General features: G+C 45.5%; 1 long non-coding RNA gene across 1 annotated transcript; it reads right to left on the reverse strand.

The window, feature by feature from the left end:
• Nucleotides 1–2,409: 2,409 nt before the first annotated feature.
• Nucleotides 2,410–4,660, reverse strand: LOC308577924. Its single transcript, XR_014003776.1, has 3 exons — nt 4,588–4,660; nt 3,140–3,250; nt 2,410–2,519 (listed from the first exon to the last, which is right to left on the reverse strand). It is a non-coding gene; the product is annotated as an uncharacterized lncRNA (long non-coding RNA).
• Between the last annotated feature and the right edge of the window lie 1,717 nt (nt 4,661–6,377).

A 6,377-nucleotide genomic window follows, 5' to 3' on the forward strand; every position in this document is an offset into this window, starting at 1 on the left:
TCTCAGCTAATTCCGGTGCTCTCTGCACTGTTAATTGACTGTCCCTCTGTTTCCCACGGAACAGTCCCAACATTCCCATTATGTTTTGCTTTCAAGCTACCAGCTCGCGGCCGCATTGCTTCTATATCGTAACAGATACATCATATCCTACAGGAGCACAGGAGGAGGCAGGAATGATGGATGTAAAATCTGACAGGTGAGAAACATTGAGGCTTAAAGAGAAGGAGCAATCTGCCATGCAGGGTTTGTTTGTTTTTTAAGTTGCTGTTTTACTTGCTAATGTTAGGAGTAAAAAAAACCCACTTATTGATCTATTAGTAGATCCCAAGCTTCCATTGATGTTTCTCAAACGAAAGGGAAAAGCATTCCCCATGTATTTGCTACAATACTCTGCTCCTCCTTGTAGATGACAAGCCTTGCATATTCTCTCTCTCTTTCTCTCTCTAAATTTGAGAATTCTATTTGTTCTTAAGCTGAATCATTTGTAAACTGTTGTGCTTTTGAGGATGTTGGAGGAAGAGGCACTATCCTCCTTGCCTTGACTGAAAATCCCCCCCACTTTTAAAAATCATGGCATTGTCCTCCAATCTCCTCTTCTAGCAGCCTTTCCAACTAAGTTCATCACCTGTGGAGTTAAGAGTGCACTGCTATTAATCTCTTCCATGACATCTTCCCTTGCAATTCACTGTCATTTACTGTTAATTCCATAGGTACCCTCCAGACTACTTCCTAGATTATGACTCTAAAGCAGCATGACCCTCTTGTTTTCCCTTATGCTGTTTTTGGTGGCTCTCCTTTCTGTCCGTTCATCAGCCACATGCTCAACATCTTATGGTCCCTTGGCATCAGGAAGATGAGACTTCCAGCGTGATTGACCAGAATGCTGCAACATGATTGCTGGCAGGAGTGAGACCTTGTCAGCATATAACACCTGTGCTCAAAGATCTGCACTGGCTGCTGATTTGCTACCAGGCCAGGTTCAAGGTGTTACTATTGGAAGAACCCTTTGCCTAGAGGACTGCCCTCTGTAAAGTAGGACACTTAGACACCCTAATGGTAAAAAGTGTTTTTCAACCCAGTTGACTTGGTGGAACACCAATCAGGAAAACTATATTTCCCCCAGTTCCTTGAATGCCCCTTTATCCAGAGCAGCCCCACTCGGTCAAGGCCAATAGCTGGAAAGCAATAGGGATCACACACACACATGGAATGAATGGAGGGATGGATGGGCGTCACAGACACTTTTAAACTACACTTTGATATCACCCCAGACAATCTCCCACATCAAACAGCCCACTTAGGTAAGGTCTCTGTACATAGCTGGTTTTCCTGTCTGGTTCTTGACACCCCCTACTCAGAAATATTTTTTTTATCAAAGAGTGAATAAACTTTTACAGCCTATGGACAACACTCCCATGCAGTCAACCTTCCAGGGCCTGCAAACCAGTGGGGCTGGGACAAACAGTGAGTGTGGCTGATAAAAAAAGAGGGTGAGGCCACCTGTCTCTTTTTCATATGCTTCTCTCTGTAGTGCCAGATCTAGGGCAGTGCAGGCTGTTCCCCTGCTCAGGGTGCTGAGCCAAGGGGGCATAAAATAATAATAATAGTAATAATAATATTGGTAGTAGCAATAATAATAGTAATAATAATAGTAATAATTAATACTTATATTCATGTGGGTACCTACTGAGAAACCCCATTAAAAAGCAACTGTACCAAAAGGAATTACTGTGGAAATAAAATATATTGGGGGAAGTGCCAAATTTTGTCCTCACTTAGAAAACCGTATTACCAAAGTCTACCCCTGCTCTCTGTCATTCATACACAAATCCACATGCATGCAGGTAAAAGGTAAATGTAAGGTAAAGGACCTTACATACATAGTCAAAGGCGTCTATGCGGTGTGGCGCTCATCTCACTTCAGGCTGAAGGAGCAGACAGCTTTCTGGGTCATGTGGCCAGCATTCTGGTGCACCGGGACACTGTGATAGAAGCCAGAGTGCATGGAAACGCCGTTTACCTTCCCCCTGGAGCAGTACCTATTTATCCACTTGCACAGGTATGCTTTCAAGCTGCGAGATTGGCAGAAGCTGGAACAGAGCAACAGGAGCTCACCCTGTCTCAGGGATTCAAACCACCAAACTTCTGCTCAGCAAGCCCAAGAGACTCAGTGGTTTAAGACCACAGCTCCACACATAATGCTCCCACACATCCATTTTCATGCATAACACACCTGCTCATTCACTCACACTCATTCTTTTTCATTCCCTCTCTTTCATGTTCAGGGATTGACCAACAAGCCTTCTTTGCACAAGGTGAGAAAGAAACATTTTCATCACAAAATTGCACAGATGCCACTCCAGCCCCATCTTGACCATCATAGTATCTCTCATCTTTCAACTTACATGCCCGCTTTCTCTCTTGCACCATGCAGAATGAAACTGGTCTCCATATCCCTAGACGGGAAATGCTTGGGTCCACATAGTAGAAGGGCCCAGGACTCTCCGTGATCGAGATCACTTGCAAAGGAAAGAAGAATTGTCTGCATGAGGCATGGTGTGGATTCTGAGCTATTTAGCTTGGTTGCAATGACTGACTTCCTATCCGATATCAATTAAAGGCACCCACTAGCTAGATAGCAGTGAATATGTTAAGCTCCGCCCCCCTGCACCTCCATTCCTGTTATCCTTCAACATGGCTTAAGTGTAGATCATCCTCTTCCCACTAAGGTCCACAGCTGTACAACTGAGAACCCTGATTTTTGTGCAACCATAATAATCAGCAGTATAAGACCCTCCAGCCCTTGCTGGACTACAACTCCTATCATTCTTGACCATGCTGACTGGGGCTGATGGGAGTTGTAGTCAAGAAACAACTACATTAGCCCCCTACATGCAGTGCCATTGATCCAGTTGGAATGGAAACTTTGGAAAGCCACCCAGCTCTTGATCATGGATCACCCAGGTCCCATCAACTGTGGCCCCGATAATTAGAGAGTCCCAAAAACACAGGTTGTCAATCTCTGTTCAAATGTTTTGCCAGCAAATTTAACAGTTGTTTAGCCAGCTTCACCCTGTGGGTCAGTTAATGCTGTTGGGAAAACCCAAATAACACAGAACCTAACTTGTCAGCATCTTACATCTTTCACTGGATTTCACACGCATTGTGTAGGCTGGCTCAGCATACTTGGTGAAGTCATGGTCCTTAATGCCAGTGAGAGGCTACCTACCATACTTCCCAGGTCCTGGCCCTGCAAGAGAACCACAAGGGGGGGAGGAATAAAATAATGGGAAGACAACCCGGAACCATTAGCATTTGCAGATTATGAGCTGCCACACTGGGTAAAAGGGCAAAATGGAATAATATATTGTGTTGAATAATATATTGAATAATATATTGGGTTTTGGAGCTACAGCTCTCTAGGTGTTGTTGTTGTTGTTTAGTAGTTTAGTCGTGTCCGACTCTTCGTGACCCCATGGACCAGAGCATGCTGGGCACTCCTGTCTTCCACTGCCTCCCGCAGTTTGATCAGACTCATGTTTGTAGCTTCGAGAACACTGTCCAACCATCTCATCCTCCGTCGTCCCCTTCTCCTTGTGCCCTCCATCTTTCCCAACATCAGGGTCTTTTCCAGGGAGTCTTCTCATGAGGTGGCCAAAGTATTGGAGCCTCAGCTTCACAATCTGTCCTTCCAGTGAGCACTCAGGGCTAATTTCCTTAAGAATGGATGTGTTTGATCTCCAGGTGTTGCTGCACTGCAACTCCCATCATCTCTGACCATTGAACCAGACTGGCTGGGGCTGATGGAAGTCCCACAACATACTTTTCTTCTCCCTCTGGTAAAATCTCGCTAGCCTTGGGCCAGGATATTTGCATTGCAATAGGAAGTGAGCATTACAAGGCACCTGAATTCTTCTGTGGCTCGGACTATAATTCAAGCCAGAGAAGATTTCCCATTTTACTCAACCACCTATGCTCTGCCTGTACTTTCCCAACCCCCTTCCTTCATCCCCTTTAAACAAGCGTTACCCTGGTAGGACAACAGCAGTGGTGACATACCAGCCACAGGAAAAGGAAAACAAAAGAAAAAAAATATTATTAGCCTGACTCCCTCCTTTGGCAATCTTCACAGAACTCTAGCCCAATGGTTGCCATCAATTTGATTTGAATAAATTTTATAATGAAATGATTTTAGAATGTTGTATTATTTTATTGTTGTTAGCTGCCCTGAGCCCAGCTTCGGCTGGGGAGGGCGGGATATAAATAAAATTTATTATTTATTATTATTTATTAACAAGGAAATATGCACTGTCTCGCATGCTAGCAGTACTCTTGGAAGAAAGTTCTGATGGTGACTGAGAAATGTAGATCAGTTTCCTTCTTTGGTTTCCACAAGAACAAAAAAGGAACCCTGATGGATCAAGCCAGCCAGCCACCGAGTCCAGCATCCTGTTCTCACAGGGGCTAACCAGATGCCAGAGGGTCTTTCAACAATGCTGTTGAACACATCCAGACTGGCAAAAATATGGGTACCTCTGTATTCCTGATCTCCTTCTCTCTCTTGCCCCATCTATTCCCACAGCTCACCTTTATACTTGGCACTGATGGACGCATACTGCTTCTTGATGGCCGGCACTCTGGCTGGATGCTTAGAGATACCAGAAAGACAACTAACAGGCTGAGCTGCACCTTTGGCTCTGGAAGTCGGCATTGGAGTGTGCCCACTGCAGTGGGGAGTCGTATGTGTCACCAGTGCTCTGGGGAATGAAAGTAAATGAATGAATGCAAGTCCAACCTGCAATAAAACGTTGCACCATGGAGTGTTGCAGCTCAGGGTTCCAGCTACTCCGTTCTACCCCACCCCAAACAGTATTCAATTTCCACTAAGTATGCTAAATTCACATTGGGCTATTTGGGGAGGGGGGAGTGTTCTCCTCTGAGGGATCTTATCCTATCCTATCCTATCCTATCCTATCTTCAAACCTTGCCGTTTTCTCCAGGCTTGCTGAGCCCTCCGTCTTGCACAGATGGTGCTGTTTTGGCCACATAAGGACCATAAGTGCTAAAAGAATGGAGATTGCTGCTTGTTTATGTGATTTAACGGCATGTACCTAGGCCAGGGTAGCCAACATCCCAAGAGCTTGTTGGACTCCAACTCCCATCAGCCCCAGTCACCATGGGATGATGGGAGTTTTAGTCCAACAACAGACAGAGAAGAGCCCCTTTGCAGCCCCTGCACTGTAAGGGCTAAGGGAATGAGGGTGAATCCAGAGGTCTGTGTGCCTTTGTTTATTTAAACCAGGAATGGGAGGCTCAGCCCAGGAGCCACATGCCACCAACCAGACCTCTCTCTCTCTGACCATTAGCACTCTCTCCAGGTCACAAGCCTCCCTGCCCCTGCTTTGTGCCCTCTTCAAGTGCTTTTGCCTGGCTGGAATGTGAGATCAAAGCCTCTTGCTTTCCTGAATGAAGATGGGGGCAGGGGTAGGTATAGAAACTTGGAGGGTATGTGGAGCTGGATTATAGCCTAATGCACAAAGAGTCCCTCCTGTTGCTCCACCCAGTTTTTGTATCTAACCCCATTCAACACTGGTACATGGCCCTCAGATGGTTATCAAATATGGCCCTTGCACTAAAAAAAAAAAGCTTATCGACCCCTGATTTTACTGCCCCCCCCCCAGCCTGCCTTTCAACAACAAGGTCCCCAAGGCAGCTCAGAACAATTTAAAATGAACAACATGGAATGAAATTGCAACCATAAAATATAATTGCAAGCAGCTCAAGCAACAGTACCACGATCCCAAACAGCAGAAGGAAAACAATAGAAATGATTAATAGCAAAATAGCCATGTAGAAAACACACCAAAAGAAACATGCAAGGGGAACCAGCAGGCAGGAGTTGGGGAAATAGTTTCATGTGTGTTGATAGCATTAAGCAAAGCCCCAATAAACAGCGCTTAGTTTAACTATGGAACTCCCTCCCACAGGAGGCAGTGCTGACCACCAACATGGATGGCTTTTAAAGAGGACTGGATAAATTCACAGAGGAGGATAAAGCTATCAATGACAACTAGTCAGGACAACAGTGGAATTTGCTGCCAAGGAGTGTGGTGGAGTCTCCTTCTTTGGAGGTCTTTAAGCAGAGGCTTGACAACCATATGTCAGGAGTGCTCTGATGGTGTTTCCTGCTTGGCAGGGGGTTGGACTCGATGGCCCTTGTGGTCTCTTCCAACTCTATGATTCTATGATTCTATGATTCTATGACTATGTCCTGCTTCTGAATACCAGCTGCTGGAAACATGGGAGGAGAGTGCTTGGATCCTGCTTGCAGGTTTCCCACAGGCATCTGGTTGGTCACTGTGAGAACAGAATGCTGA

This window comes from Podarcis bocagei (assembly GCF_964188305.1).
Source record: "Podarcis bocagei genome assembly, chromosome: W".
NCBI classification, from domain to species: Eukaryota; Metazoa; Chordata; class Lepidosauria; order Squamata; family Lacertidae; genus Podarcis; species Podarcis bocagei.